Below are 16,841 nucleotides of genomic sequence, written 5' to 3' on the forward strand. Positions count from 1 at the left end.
GAGTAAATCTTAGGTTTTATTTAAACTTTAGGTTGTTTCTTTTTTGTGTAAACCGAAACCGAAACTAACTTGAGCAACGTTTCGGGAAGATGCTCCTCGGGAATACTTTTTCTTTAATATTGGGGTTAGGGGGCTGAAATTTGCACAGCTAGTAGAAATTGAGCTCCTCTTTTCATTTATGTAATTTGTTTGGTGATAGCTGCTCTAGTTCAATATCTGTGCTGCATGATATGCATAAAAAGCACCCGTCTTGTGCACACAATTTTTCACACTAATTATAAAGATAGGGCAACCTAAATAGCCAGGATGGTTCCCCAATAACTACAGACTGTGAATATCTATTTGAATCAGCAATACCTAAAATATTTTAGAGCGCAGCTCTTAGGGGCCCGTTCCCGGCTTGAGCGGCGTCGCCGTCGGCGTAACCAAGGTCATCCCAAGGTCACGTGACCCCCAAGGTCACGTGACCCCTCCCAAGGTCATCTCAAGGTCACGTGACCCCACGTGACCCCCTGAAGGTCACGTGACCCCTCGAGGTCACGTGACCCCTTCCAAGGTCATCTCAAGGTCACGTGACCCCAAGATGACCCCACGTGACCCTTTGAAGGTCACGTGACCCCCAAGTCACGTGACCCCTCTGAGGTCACGTGACCCCCGAGGTCACGTGACCCCTTCCAAGGTCATCTCAAGGTCACGTGACCCCACGTGACCCCCAGGTCACGTGACCCCTCTGAGGTCACGTGACCCCCCCGAGGTCACGTGACCCCTCCAGGTCACGTGACCCCAAGGTCACGTGGGGGTCACCTTTGGGGTAACGTGGCCTTGAGGTCACCCCCAGGTCACGCCTCCCCGAGGTCACGTGACCCCCTCCCCGAAGTCACGTGACACGCCCCCCCGGAGCATATTAAAGAATGAGGGGAGGAGGAGGAGAAGGGGGAGGGGTCTACCCTCCCCTCAGTACCCTTCACTCCTCCTCCTCAAGAGCTGCGCTCCAATTCGGCGTTACACGGATTTGTAAACGGCTTTCACTTTTTTGATATAAAAATAACTTTTTGTGTCAGTATTTTGAAATTTTCACTTTTTGTTTAGTATTTTCTAAAAAAAAGAGGTAGTACTTATCTTGTAACTAACAAGGTTTGCACACTCTGTGCACTCTCAGAAGTAGCTGTGTAAAATTTCATTGCGATTTGACAACTACAAGGGAAAAAATTGTGTGCACAAACTCCGGGAACAGGCAAAAACACCTATTTGAGAAAAAAGCATTTCAAAGTTTATTTTTATGCCAGATACCAAATGTGACAATCAAACCACATGAAACTTCAAGATGATATAGTCCCAGATATCTATTTCTAGACCCCCAGACTAAAACTCTCCTGCCCAATAGGTAGAGCCCTCACGGTCTTTGAGGTTAGAGTCCTCCGCACGGGCACGCTTCAGCTGACGGCGTCGATGAGACCTGGCCTCAGCGGTCAGCTTTGCAGACATGCTGGTTATCCTCTTCTGGTCAGCCGCACTGCTCAGATGGACCAGCTGCTTGGAAGGGAGGACTCCCAGCTCTTCCAGAACTTGCTCGAAGCTGGAGTGGCCCCGATTGAACCATAGCACAGCAATGGCAGTGGCGGTCTCCACCGCAGTCCGTGCAGCAAAGCGGGTCTTGGGGCACAACATCCAAATCTTGCTGTTCAAAGACTCCGCAGCATTCTGTGTCTTCACCTGCAGACAGCGAGCAAGGAGCTTGATGTCCGTCAATCGTTTGTAGATGGGAAGCACTGCCTTCCCTTGTGCTTTGGTGAGGAGGGGTGTGTGGGCCGGAGCCGGCGCTTGCAGAGCTAGTGCCCGCTTATGCTTGCACCAGGACTCCTCCCCGTCAGGGCAGAACTTGTGGTTGCTGGCTCCGTCAGTCGAGCATGAGTGAAAATACGATGCCCAGATTGCACAGTACATGCCTCGCACACTCCCTCGGTTGCTGGTGATGGCAATTTGGTAGTACCGCTGCAGCTGTTGAATGGCCTTGTCGCCAAGCTTCTCCCCACGTGGTAGAGGAGTCTTTAGTTTCCTCAGTGCAGTTCCAAGACGTTTGGCGACATGATTCGTGCAGCCCTCCTTCGTCACCGCGGTGGACCCATACACCTCTGCTTCCGACACTGCCGCATACGCCTTGCTGTCCCCGTCGCTGAGGAATGTCGTAAACTGCATCTTTGTGTTGTATGCCTCTGTCCTACGCCAGATGCGTAGAGCTGCTTCAATTTACATTGCATGTGACGAGCAGTTTACGTTCTTCTCGCACACCGGAGAATGAAATGCCTGCCACACTTCTTCCTCTTGCTCATCGAGGATCTGGTGCCTGTTGCAGCCGTGGCAGTAGTTAGACAGCACCTCGAAATCCAGGCAGAGGCCTGTGTCCACAGAAATGGCAGTGCCAACTCCATTGTGGCTCTTATGTCCCCGTTTCTGCCACGTCCCGTCAAACATCACGGCGATGTCGCTCTGACCCGCTTCAGACGCAGATGCTCGCCTCGCTTCTGCAAGGTTGTCGGAAACGGCTTTGGTGGCAGCGGCGTGGACTTTTTTCGAGATGTTGGCGAACGTCTTATGATGAAGCGGTTTCGGGAGACCAAGGATGCCGCAAAATCTAACCAGCTGGTCGTGACCGATGCCAATCGCGCGCGCTGCGAGCACTGCTTTCACGTTGAGCGCAAAGCTGTCGCGGGCGCTTCCACTGCTCTGTTCCGGGTCGCTCATTTCACAACCAGCGGCGGTCGCACGCTGCGATGTATACGCAGCCGAAAGAACTTCGGAAGGGCACGCAACGTTTGTACACTTGAGCTCCAGCAAAGATGCCAAACCCTTGCGTTTGTTCTCAACTTCCACAACGGCGAGTTTGCACTTCCCACATGTCCCGCACGTCGCGCCGCTCACAAGTTGCGTCAGAGTTTCACTTTCGCAGATAACGGCGTTTCCGCCGCTTCCCTTGTCAACGGTTTCATTATCGCAGAATGTCATCAGCTTCTTTTCCGAAGCACTCACGGAGTCCAACACGTCGCTGATGAGTTCCGATGCGCTCCGTTGCCCGGCACGCGCTTCGCTCGAAGAGCTCGTAGGCGCGTCGCCATTCTGCTGGAATGGTAGGTCCACGGGGGGAGGCTCTCACGTGATCGAATGACGTTTTAGCGAACGCCCACGTTTCACCGAATGACACTTTAGCGCGAATAATCGGACGCCGCGAAGCGGCCTTTTCGGGTGGGCCAAGTGGATTCCCATTTTTGTAATGAGCCGCCGCAGACTGTCGCCGCGAAGAGGCGTAAAGCGCAGCGCGGCAGATGGGTTAACGCGCGCCCCCGTTATTCGCTAAAACGACCATTCGCCCAAATGTCGCTGTTCGCTAAAATGTCATTCGCTCATGTGATATGAACCCGTTCACGGGTGGGTCTGTCGCATTCCTCGCACTTTTGCGCGTTTGCTTGCGCCTTCCCTTGAACGGCCGCAGTGACCGGCTCTTCCGGAGTCGAAAGTTGCGTTTCTCGACGCCATTCATCATGAGAAACTCTCGATAGGCGAACAGAAAACGTAGTTCTCCTTTCAGACAATGTGCGACGTGAAGCGAGCGGAAAAAATCCGCTGTCTTCACTGCATGGTCTGTCAGCGCGTTAGCCAATAGGAGTGCCGCATTTACGTCACGTGGTTTTAAAGCGCTACCTAGGGCCTCATCGGGACGCGAGGAAATGTTTTATTTTTTTTTTATTTCTACTTCAAGTACAAAACTGTGGAAGGAGTCAACGGAAAGAAGGAGGCTGACTCCTCCTCGTCGAAGCGACGGCAACAATGGCCAACGCGGACGTTAGGAGGGACGCGAGCTCGAAAATGACGAACTTCCCGATTTTCGTGAGTCGCGGTAAGGCGTTCAAGTTCGCTTTTTTGTAACTTCTAGGCCGAATTTTTCAGCAGTTCTTTTTTTATATGAAACTAGAAGACATACAGATGGCAAAAACATTAAAAAACAAAAATCGAAAATTTGAGCCAAAACGTCTATTTCTCGACCCGCATCTCCCCTTCGTAGTAATTGTTTGCGTGTGTGTGCGTGTATGGGTGCGTGCGTGTTTGTGCGCGCACGGGTGGATGCGTCCGCGTGCATGCGTGTGTGCGTCTCTGGTTGTGCGTGCGTGTGCGTCTGCGCGCGGGCGTGGGTTTGCGCGTGTGCATGCGTGTGTACGTGCGTGCGCGCGTGTATGTGTGCGACTGCGAGCGCGCGTCTGTTTGTGCGTTCTATTGCACTGCGCCCGCAAGAAGAACAATTGGATGTCCCTGGACACTGTTAAAACACTAACTTATTGATTATTATTATGATTATTATTATTATTATTGTTGTTGTTGTTGTTGTTGTTATTGAAACATAGCCCTGAGTCTTTAGACAGAGGGCCCTAAACGTTTCTATAGCTGACTGTAGCTGTATCTATAAATTTCTAAGGCCGACCATGCAAAGCTACAGGGGGTAATAGCCTGCCATTGAATTTTCCATAGGCGACCATAGGCCATTTTTGTATGGGATGTCTCGGACTGGTTTACTATGGGATTTGCCTCTTTATGTGTGTGAGTTTTTGTGCATGTCACCATATTCTTAAATGAATATTTTACTCAGGTTGACATGGTCATATGACAGGTTCTAGCAGCATGTCATGCATATTTGTCAAACTTTTTCACTATATTTTGATTTCATGTTGCCAGATATAAACTCGAGACTAATGATTTTTTTACTGTACACTTCCATCAATAAATATTTGTAAAAAATGCTAGTATAGAGCATCTCACCCTACTTTGCAATTTCTGAGCATGGAGTGATTTGTAAGACAATAAATATGAACTCATATATAAAATTTTGATTGCAAAGATAAAAATTGTATGCAAAAGAGGCACTTTATTATCAGTTATTTGCATGAATTACAACTGACATTATAAAAAACTAGACTGCTAACAACTGTTGCTTTTCAAGCAGAAATCTTACCTGTACATTATGGACAGAGCCATATATAAGCTTTCCAAAACCATTTCACATTATTTATTTAGCACCCTCTTCCTGCACCTTTCTCACATTCTTCACTAAATGTAGGGTGTAACACGAAACAGCACCCTTTTCGTTAAAATTATGAGGTTTTATTCCTAGTTTTTAGGGTGTTAAAAGGGTGTAGCCTAGTGTGTAAGTTGATACAACACCCCTTTTACACCCTTAAAGGTGTAAACACTTTTACTGTGTAGTACGGCCGAGCATCACTGGCGTCAATCACCACTATAGCGTCAATAGCGTCACGGCGTTGCCCACCACCCGCCAACAACCACGTTGTTAACAACAAAACCAGCGTTCTGCACATCTAGGTCGAGGTGTTCATTTTCTTTTTCGTTTATGTGTGGTTCGCTTTTGAACGTTTCCGTTGCGGTTTTAATCGAAGCTGTTAGCTTTCGTTGACTCAGGAAATCAGTATCCTAGCACCTATATAAAACATTACTGAGACTAGGTTAAGTTTAATCAATATATGAGAGACGTCTTGTTTAGGCTCTTCCAAAACACAAAGCCTGAAATATCCAATCTGATCCGATTTAAGCACAAGCTGATCGGGAAGCGTGTCTAGCGTGGCGGTTTACTAAGCTAAGTGCATTGATGCACCTATAGGTTTTTAAGGTAGAGAAGGGGGCTTATGGTCGGTGTACAAGTATACACTGGCTGGGTAACGGAGGGCGCGTCTTCCAGGAAAGGGGAGTATGTGCGCCTGATGCACCCGACTACAACTTTTTTTTCTTCGAATGCGGTTGGGAAGTAAATATGTGGAGCACTAACCGAAAAATCGCGGATGTGGTATTCGCGCTAAGAGGTGCCGCGCAGCGACAGAGCCTTATTCTTAGCGCGAAAATGACGTGGGCGCTGTTTTCGTATTTTATTTTCATAGAACAACGACGGGCACAATATTTTCCCACTTCTGGGCCCGTTTGCTCGAACCACTAACCGCGGCTAAAGTTAGCCGCAGTACCTAGGAGAGGGATTTTGAGATCACGTGACCGGCTCGGTAGGGATGCAGGGAAACATGGCGGTGCCCCAGTGAGTGAGCGCCGCTCGCTTTGGAACTAATATGTCGTTGTGGTTGCAATATCGGGCGCGTTAGTCAGCAAGGTGCAGGAGGCTTTCGCTTTGCCTTACCTCACTTAAACCGCAAAGCATGGGCAATGACATCGCCGCATTTTTTAGATAGTGTTTCGATTCTGGGGACTCCTAAGCCTAAATGAACGCGATAATTGTCAGCATAGCAACGCCTTTGGAAAGCGGATTGTTGATAGCAAACAAAAGCAGACGGCGTCCCAACAGACCTTTTTTTCTAAATTATCCAAGCACCGAGGTGCATTCTACGACTGTAGTTGCACGCGTCGCACGTGCTGGCGTCTGCAGTAGTAACCGTTCTAAAACAAAAAGTATAAAACAAATTTTGCCTTGCACGCGCGTTCGTTAAAGCCTTATTATGATTTTTTACTTCAAATCTTTTATAAGAGGAAGGCCAGCGCGCGTGAACCGTAGAATCACACTTCCAGCGTTCTCCTCGCGATGCTTGGATAATTTAGAAAAAAAGTCTGTTGGGACGCCGTCTGCTTTTGTGTGCTATCAACAATCCGCTTTCCAAAGACGTTGTCATGCCGACAGTTATCGCGTTCATTTAGGCTTAGGAGTGCCAAGAATCGAAACACTGTCTAAAAAATGCGGCAATGTCATTGCCCATGCTTTGCGGTTTAAGTGAGGTAAGGCAAAGCGAAAGTCTCCTGCACCATTCGTTGCTGACTAACGCGCCCGATATTGCAGCTACAACGACATATTAGTTCCAAAGCGAGCGGCGCTCACTCACGGGGGCACCGCCCATGTTTCCCCGCATCCCTACCGAGCCAGTCACGTGATCTCAAAATCCCTCTCCTAGGTACTGCGGCTAACTTTAGCCGCGGTTAGTGGTTCGAGCAAACGGGCCCTGGTAATGTTCCAAATGAATATATCACACGATAGTGCTAGTTAAGACAATAGCCTTTCAAGTCTAACGAGAAAAAAAAAACTGAATAAAACGGTGATCGTTTGCTTGCGCTAACGGTGTTCGCGCGATGCACGCACTAATATCCTGCCAACCACTCGCTCATGATGCTTCTCTCGCTGCCCGTCGTTATGCCAAAGTTTCGTCAACGCGATGAAGTTTAGATTATGGGTGTCCCTGCGGCGAAACTGAAAATCAACACTTTTGGCCGAACACTTGACGGCCATGTTTATGTCTCCGGCGGCCAAGCTGAAAATCAGCATTTCTGGCCAAACACTCGCCGGCCGTGTTTATGTTTCCGGCGGCCAAGCTGAAAATCAGCACTGCTGGCCAAACACTTGCCGGCCGTGTTTATGTCTCCGGCGGCCAAGCTGAAAATCAGCACTGCTGGCCAAACACTCGCCGGCCATGTTTGTGTTTCCGGCGGCCAAGCTGAAAATCAGCACTACAGGCCAAACACTTGCCGGCCGTGTTTATGTCTCCGGCGGCCAAACTGAAAATCAGCACTTCTGGCCAAACACTTGCCGGCCGTGTTTATGTCTCCGGCGGCCAAGCTGAAAATCAGCACTGCTGGCCAAACACTCGCCGGCCATGTTTATGTTTCCGGCGGTCAAGCTGAAAATCAGCACTACAGGCCAAACACTTGCCGGCCGTGTTTATGTCTCCGGCGGCCAAACTGAAAATCAGCACTTCTGGCCAAACACTTGCCAGCCGTGTTTATGTCCCCGGCGGCCGCGATGAAAATCAGCACTGCTGGCCAAACACTTGCCGGCCGTGTTTATGTCTCCGGCGGCCAAGCTGAAAATCAGCACTTCTGGCCAGGCGCTTGCCGGCAGTGTTTATGTCTCCGGCGGACAAGCTAAAAACAACTAGTTTGTGGCCGGACTCTTGCCGGCCTTGTTTATCTCTCCGGTGGCCAAGCACTTAAAGTGGCCAAGCTGTCCAGACACTGGCCAACCGTCGGCCGATCGAAATTCACTTTCTGGTGCTGCTTGGGCGCCTTCCTAGCCTTGGGCAGCCAAAAGATCCGTTGATGACGTCACCGGCAGCGACTGTCTTTCGCGTTTTCTCGAGTTTAACAATTCTTGCGCAGCAAATGGTTTGGGTATTCGGGTTCATAAGGTAAAAATCCAAGAGAATTCACTTCTAACTCACTTTTTTCAAGAAGCTCAGTAGCCTCTTTTTAATTCATTATGTTGCCAGTCTTGTGTTGATAATGCAATTAATGCAAAGGTGCAAGCGAGCTGGACAAGAATGCCGATAATAATCCCGGGAGAAGGGGAACCTTCTTGTTTCTGCCTTTACACGCGAAAATGATGACGAGATGAAAAAAAAAAAACGTGATTGAGCATTTTGTAATTACGCGCAAGGGATTTAGTAGCGCCACGTCGTAGCAGCAGTTCGACGTGCGGCCGCGAACGTACTGTTTATACGTAGGCGCGCCGACGGATAGTGCTAGGCCGCTACACGGGACGCCATAAATGGCGGACGGAAGTGGCGAACCGAAACCGAACGGACGCTCGGCAAAGCACTGGTAATGGAAAGGCGAACTTTGAAGGGGAGGAGGAGGATTTTTCTTAAATGCGTCGGAGGATCAATCAATAGCGCTACTTTCAGTATATGGGCATTAGACCCCCCTACCCTCTCTTCTCCCTCATTCGCCAAGTGATGCCCTAGTTTGAAACTTATCCCTCCAGTTTCCTCTCAAAATTAAAAAAAAACTAGACTAGAATTTTTAATTTTTAACCTTAATAGTGTCGTTATGGCGTAATACTTTGTGGCGACTTCCCTAAACCATTCAAGTTTTTCAATGGCCTACGCCACCTCGTGGCCAAATAAAACGCAATTATTCCCGTTTTCTAGCCCCTCACCTTGTCCAGATTGATTTTATGTTACGTCAACGACTTTATTCTTCTCCTTATTGATTTTTTGTAGATTGTGAAGGCTATTATTTCTGTATAGCATCACAGCTAGTGCAGACAAACGTTACACAAAGATGTTTAATATTTGAGACAAGATGGTGAGTTGGGCTGGTTGGTTCATTATGCACCAAGGTGCCGAAAGACAGATGGTTTCTGGCGCCTTTACTCTGCGGTAATTTGGCGCTTCAGTGTTTGCGTAAAATTAGTTTAGGTCAGGTCATTCGTGTCTTACAATTAATCTCGTTTTTTTTTTGTACATTTTCTAGTAGATTATGGCCTACCGCACTTTAATGTTTGAATGATTCAACCGAGGTAACTATTTTAAATTGCTCTGGAATTTGTGAAGAGCGAAGTCTGAGGAGTCAAAATGTCAATCTTTAACGGTCGCTACAATACGTAAATCCAAACAAAACGTGATTTGTTCAAAAACAGCAAAAACAACGTCATATGGGCGCAACGTCATATGGGCAAAAACAACGTCATATGGGCGCTTTGGCACTTAGGAGTTGCATATCCCGGAATAAATATGAAGCTTTAAACTTAAATTCGCTGATTCCGCGGGAACATTACCTTCAATATCGGAATGCAAAAACCTTCGTTTTTTTTTTACTTATATTTTTTGTGTGCCCTTTTTTTTATTGTGTCAGTCTTACGTTGCACACGCGAAGCAGCGTTGGAAATTTCAAATGAGGCAATAAATATTTCGCGCAGAGCATTCGCTCGCTCGAAAGAGGTGCCATTTTCCGTGGTAACGTAACAAATGGCAAATAATCAGATAAAAATTTACTCCCTCATAACATTCATGATTGCCCCATGTTTAAGCCTGGGTTAATACGGATATGCGCGTTAAATTAGCCCGCAATTGAATAGAAAAAAAAATACTAGAAATTTGAACCCAGCAAAATGACGTGATTAAGGAAACTTTGGCAGCTGCGTAGTGCTGTAGCGAGTATGAGTTGATGTAATGATATGTCTGAAAAAGGCTAAAAGTGTTCCGGTATGTTTTTTTTTTTGTTTTTTCTACGTACCCCTCTATGCTATTTTCAAATAGTGATGTATATGTCTCATGAGCTCTCAAAACGTCTTGCCTTTATCTATAAAAACTTCTGTTTTTTAAATAAGAAATGAATAAGAAATATCTATAATAATAGAGTTATTTTATCAGTCTCAATTTGAGAAGACATTGTCCATAGAAAGACAACCATTTCTATATTTTCTATTCCCAATATGCTTACGTGGTGTCAAAGCTCGCCCCCCCCCCCCCCCCCCCCCCTGTTCCTTACTTCACCTGCCAAGAAATATAGATCAAAGCAAAAACCGAAGAGGGGTGTGCTGACATATTCGTACATGTGGGCCTTAACTGACAACCAGCGAATACTATTTTCTGCCGGCGGAAACAAAAGTATAGTGAAGCTGCTGGACGTCGATCTCTGGCCGTCAGTAATACCCGACCATCAAAAACACGTTGGAGTGCAGACAAAGGACTTTGCCGTATTCCGGAAAGAACCTACTACACCGACGAAGACGTAACCCAAGCGAGACTCAATCTTGCGGATTAATACGGATCAGAAACCAAAGCGAGCCGCATGCTGAGACTCCCGCTCGGTCAGTCTTCGCTTTCTCCCATAGCTTTGTTACATGCATTTTCCCTGCTCCGCCATCCACTCCCCTCACCACTTTGTGTTGTTTTTATTTTCGCCACTCTTTCTTGACTTGTCGGTTCCTCGGCTGCGGCATCGGAATGCCGCCTTCATCACCATTTGTGTTCGGGCCCTTTGTCTCAATCGACAATCCTCACAATAGCCGGCTTGAAGGAATCATTTGTTCCTATTTTCCAAGTTACTTTCTTTTTCTTGTCTTTCTTTTGTCTTCTGATTGACTCCTCTGGTTTTATTCCCCTAAGGTGCTGCGCGTTCCCTAGGCACGTCACTGTTTCATTTATTTTTATAACTGCAAACCTTCTTCTGAACTTAGCTCTTCCTTTCCTCAGGTTTTTGCTTCCCTGATTTCCTAAGACCCCTCGTCGATAACCGCTTCCTTCGTCAAGTTCATCTTTTAAAGTCGCTTGTCCTTATGCTTTCCTTTCCTCTTTTTATACCGCTAAACTTTGGCGGCACATTTGTTTCCCTACAACTTTGTATTCCTAAGCCCGTTTCTTTCAGCTTCGACTTTCTCCCTACGTTATATCCGTCTCCTTTCCTTCTGCTCCCTATCTGCTTTTTTCAAAGCCGTTTCTAGGAAACGGGAGTTTGTGCCAGTCGCCCCCATAGGTGTAGCACAATAAAATCGCTTTTTGCTGCCGTACAAAAGAACAAAAATGCAGCGGAAAAGGCTTAGCTCCTCGAGAGAGAAGGCCGCACATCGACGCCGCACAGCCGTTCATCGTACGGCTCCAGCAAAAATAAACAGGCGCTCCTTAGATAAACAGACCTCTAACTCGGTGAATGCTTCGAGACCGCCTGGGCACGAGGATATGCGGGACGGAAGGTAAGCAAAGAGCATCGCTTCTTTCTTTCTTTCTTCTATCCGGCTCAAACACCTAATTTTGATGAGTACTCACCAGAGTGTGTTGGGATGAAAACTATACGAAGTAAGAACCCGCAACCGTTGTTGGCATTCAAGCGCCCTGACTACATTTTTTTATGTTTTCTGCGTTCTTAATGTTACGTCAGGTAATAACCGGAATAGTGTAACTTTTGTCGACCACTTCACAGTGACCGTGTGTTGCTAATTTTCGCTGAGAGCAACTTTAAACAGATGAAACTATTTTACCAAAATATGATGATGATGGCGGTGGGACTACGATTTTCTAAAATTTTGAACCGTGCCTTTTCACGTGAAACGTTCTTTTTATTTATTTTTAAATGTGATTTTGATTCACTACGTATGTAGCATCTCGAAGACCTTTAAACGCCGAAAAATAGATACGAAATAAAAAAAAAATTTAAAAAATCGGATACTGGTTAAGCAACTTCCCTTCATTACCAATATTTTTTGCGGGGGCTACAAACTGTCTTTGTTTTTATTTTTAGGCCCTATCTTCAATTCGCTTATGCAAAACACCAATAATTACTAGGATTTGGGTGGGAAAGGGAAAAATGTGCAAAGAGAAGTGGCCAAATGTAAGATTGTATCGATTCGCAAATAGCGGTGGGAAGATTATTTTCGCGAGAAAAGATAATTACTCGAAGCCAAGATACTCCACTTTCGATTATTGAATATTTAATGCGCAGACCAAGGAGGTGCGGCTGCACGATACAGCACCAATGTCGTACAATTTATATCGCTTTAAAAGCAAAAAAATTGCGAAAAGTCTGCGGAACACCCGATTTTTATCTCAACAAATGGACAATAGAGCGGCCGAACGAAGTCACGTACAGATACCTATTGATTTTATGTAACAAATAGTGTGTGGTGAGCATGGCTACTAAATAAAAGTAGCGACAAAAGTAACAAATTTGTTCCAGAAATGAGTGCGTTTTCGAACAAACAGAGGCGCGAAAAATACACACCTCTTCTTTCTTGACCAATTTTGTGCAAAACAAAAGCAAACCGCCTTTTCGGTTACTTGTTTCGACAGCAAATCACTACCAATTTCATTAGGAAACTGCTCATCATTTGTTCATCCGGACTATATTTTAGATGTCATAAAAGAAAACGCGGTTTAAGGAAGGCGACACAAGCATTCTACACGCCACTACGAAACACCTACGTCCTATGTCAGCATAATTATTGAGAAGCAAGTATCTCGGTGTTCCAGTTGGGGTGTTGGAACGAAGCGCGTACGGCGGTTCATCAGAGAAGTACACAATTCTGATGCCGTATCATGTTTTGGTCCTCTAGCCATCTACTGGCCATGCTACAACCGTAGCGTTTGTGTCGTTTTGTCAGTTTATGCTATAAAACAGTACTACCCACCTCTGCATTAGAGTTTCCTAACCATTATTTCCTTCCGGTGACAAAAAAAAACTCGCGCCCAATATAAGTTTTGCGACAGTCTAATTTGAAGTGTTCGTGAAAATTTCTGGACGGTGATGTAAAAACATGTAGCATGCGCAGAAAAGAGTGTGACCCAATACCAAACATGCAGCGGCACGTAAGCCCAACACGTTCTAGGCGCCTGCTTCGGGAGGTGACCGTAGCTGGGCCAGCGCACGGCAAAATGACATTTGGCGCCGGGCTCTTTAGTCATTCATGCATTTATATTGAGTGGCCCACAAACAAAATGACGCTTTTTTAGTGGTGCACTTTCCAGATTAGTATGTAACAGCACAACAAAAGCATAAATAGGAAGGAAAACTTTAGAACAACACTCTATGATCAACAATATTTCTAGATCTACACGCGTCATCAAAAATATCGAGGCTACTATTCGAAAAACTGTGTTCACAATGGTTGCTAAAAAATTCGAGGAACGCGTAAGCATATACTTCGAAAATACTTAAAAGCGCTTCCGATATTCGAGATGACTTTATACTTTTTATATGGAGGAATTAAGTATTCGTTGTTTTTAATCTCACTTTGTAGCAGTTAATTCACATGGGGGTGAAATTAGATAAACTTTGTGCACTGTCCTTATACAGCTTCTTCTTAACACGGGCACCAACTTACCCCTAACTTACCTGGTAACCTTTTATATTTATCGACTCTCTACTTGATCGAGGCTCGAGGAATTGAAGTTATCGTGTTGCCATTTGTCGGGCAAAGAACAACTATTACATCTCAATACTTTCCACAGTCTGATATTGTTACTGTCTCCTCTCGAACAAAATACATGGGTATCTACAAAGTCGGTGTTTTAAACAGTCCTAATACGCGAAGACTTCGTAAGGTTTCTCGACACAAATTTTGCTCTAAACCTTAGTTTGGAACAAGTTTCCTGTAAACAAGTGTTTCAGTCAGAATACTTAAGACATCATGCATGTCGCTCAGCCGTCTTTCGACCCTCATCGCGTCACTGACGCTTACCGTCTTCATTAATTGCAGCCAACAGATTAGCGGTTTACCGTATCTTCGTTGGGGCAACTAGCTACCCAATCTGCCTCGTTTGCACGAGTTCTTGACGAGTCACCTTACTGCCTTGCTCGGTGGGTCTACGCAAAGAGCGGCAGGCTTATTCAACGCCAACCACGTACGCTCTATCAATAAACGCGTTCAATATTTAATGCGGACGAGCTCCCAACGTCCGCTCATTCGCGGTGTAGCACCGAGCTGGAAAAAAAAACCGTGTCTTTAGCGACGCCTCAATAAAACAAATGGAATAACAACACTCCAGAGTAGTTTTCGTTGGAATGTATCTAGGTATATATAATTTTAATGCGCACTTGCTCAATGACGCGCGTTTGTGATTGACGTTTTACGCCGTGTCGTAAACCTTGGAGGAGGAATAGAACCACCAGTGGCACGAGGCGTATTGTCCGAACATTTTTCAGCATGTGGAGAGAATAAATTGCGAAATCAGAATAATAGGAAAAAATTGCAAAAATGACGAGAATACAATTAAGGTCCTAATTTAAACAAATGCATAAAAAGTAAAGGGACGTGAAGCCAAGAACGAGGTCACTAATTTCAAACAACGAAGAGCACTCAGCAGTGCAGTGCTTCTTTTCTTTCCCAACATTTTTTTTTCAAGATTTCATTTGTTCCTTTAAAGTTTACTTAATTACACATGCCTCGAGCCTCCTGGCGCCTTTCTTCGCCCGAGCCGTGCCTTCCTCTTCCCTCGCTTGCCGAGGAGAGCCAACGCCGAGGCGCTGTCTTTTGAATTCCGGGACCGCTTCCGCATCGCCGCTAATCCCCTTTGTTGGCCAACGTAAAATTAATGTCGGACGCCTCCTCCCGACGGCGTCATATGACCCAGATTCCAGAATGTTTTTCCCTCCCTTTTTTAGCCCATCGCTCACCAGGCATAGCTCTCGAATGTAAAACGTCACCTGTCGCTGTTTCGCGAGCCGCTTCCTCAAAGTTTCACGAGACGAGTTCTAAAACCGTGCTTTAAAAACCGTTCAATACTAAAACTTTTCGAGTTGTGTGATCCTGTATCGACGTCGTAAAGCCCGTTTCAGCAGATGATCGTTGCAAGTCGGTTCTACTTCACACCTCGCTTCCAGAAAATGAAGCTTCTTTTAAATAACACTCGCAAGAAAAGACGCCGTTGCTAACCCATTTGAGGAAAGAATGCAAAATCAGCTGGCTGCTTGTTCAAACAAACATTGACACATTTATAATTTGATCGGTAACTTCATAAATTGCCCTCGTAGCATAATATTTTTGCAGTTTCCGGATCCGTGTTATGTTGCCATTCTTGCAACCCCATTCAAAGGTGTTTGTTTTGGGCTGTTTTGACGCTACCAAAGCCATAGAACTCGTTCCAGCAGATAAGCGTTCCAACTCCCCGTACTTCACATCACACAGAAAAAGCTTCTTCAAATAAAACTTCTCACATAAAAATAAAAATAAAATGCGATTAAAAATACTGTTGTTTGCCCATTTCGTAAAAAAAAGCATTGTGAAATCGGCTGACCGCTTGCTGAAAGCAACGGAGACACCAGATGCCGCCTGATTTTGCTTCCTATCTCCCTCAAAAAGAGGATCGTCGCTTTTCCGGTACGTGACCAAAATTGCTTCCCGAGCATTCTCCCCGTGACGGCAGCGATCTCTTCCGTGCCAACAAGCAGCTCATGTTCCTCAGGATTCTTCATGACACGCTCAAATCACGAAAATACCCTGCCGAAACGCGTATCAGCTAAAAAGAAATATAAAAAAAAACGCGACCGCAAGTGAGAAGACGAAACAAAAAAAAAAAAAATCTTAACATAAACAAATAAACTGAAAAAAAATATTACAAAAAAAAAAAAAACACGCAGCAAAAAAAGAAAAAGAAGGAGAACTTAAAAGATCCTCTGCGGCATCTTGCGAGGTCTGTTTACATTTCTGGTTTACATTTAAGGCGTCTTTATTTTACTTTTGTGTTGACCAATTGGAAAACATGAAAGCTGAGTTTTTCCTTCTCTCCCTGAATTTTAAGTTATTTTTCGACCCTATAGATGAGGTTATGTTCCATCAGGCGTAGCTTCGTGGCATCCCTTTCACTGATGTTTGTTCCCTGTCCCTGATGCCTTTTTCGTATCCCCTTATTACTGTTTCGGTTACCTTTTTGTATTTATCAGTTTCTTGTGCTTGTCGTAGGACCATTTTTTTAAGTTTTGACTTCATTTATGGCCTTCCCCATTTCTTATCCTTTAAATAAAATGTTTAAAAAGCGCGAACAAAACAGAGACAAGGTAGACACAGACAACATGATAGGCGCTAACTCTCAACTAATTTTTATTTGAAGCCATCCTCACGTATATGCACACACCTTTCTGGCCGACCCGCACCACAACCAATCACCACTACCACAAACAGCCATCCATAAATGCAAGTTCTTTTTGAAGTAAGAAAGGTGGTGCTCTAACAAAACTGTACTCGGTCCTTTTGACAAAAAAAAAAACAAACAACAAAACCCCTCAATAATCTTTATCGGTGCTGTCTTTCGCATTCTTTAAAAACGTCGTCCTTGCTCGCTTTACGCACACTCTTCCGTTTGTTTCATTCCCCTCTCTATCCTCATGTGACACATTCCTATCTTGTATTCCGCATAGTTGACACCTTTCTTTTTTTTTTTTTAGTATACCGTGTTTACTTTTTCTTTATACTCAAGCCTATTTTTCTGTTCCCCCGGCACTTTTTTTGGTTGTTGCAGGTGATGGTGTTTATTGCTTGATTTTATGTTCCAATAATATTACTTTGAACTCAGCGCCAGTTTTGTCGTATGTGTGCCTCTTCGTCCCTGTTCAGTTTGAGCTATTGTAATAATGTCAACCAT

The 16,841-nt window shown here is 45.4% G+C and overlaps 1 pseudogene; it reads right to left on the reverse strand.

Moving 5' to 3' along the window:
- Window positions 1-1,362: 1,362 nt before the first annotated feature.
- Window positions 1,363-2,262, reverse strand: LOC115332044 (annotated as a pseudogene).
- Window positions 2,263-16,841: the final 14,579 nt, after the last annotated feature.

Source organism: Ixodes scapularis, unplaced genomic scaffold (genome assembly GCF_016920785.2).
Source record: "Ixodes scapularis isolate PalLabHiFi unplaced genomic scaffold, ASM1692078v2 PGA_scaffold11__112_contigs__length_91849675, whole genome shotgun sequence".
Lineage (NCBI taxonomy): Eukaryota > Metazoa > Arthropoda > Arachnida > Ixodida > Ixodidae > Ixodes > Ixodes scapularis.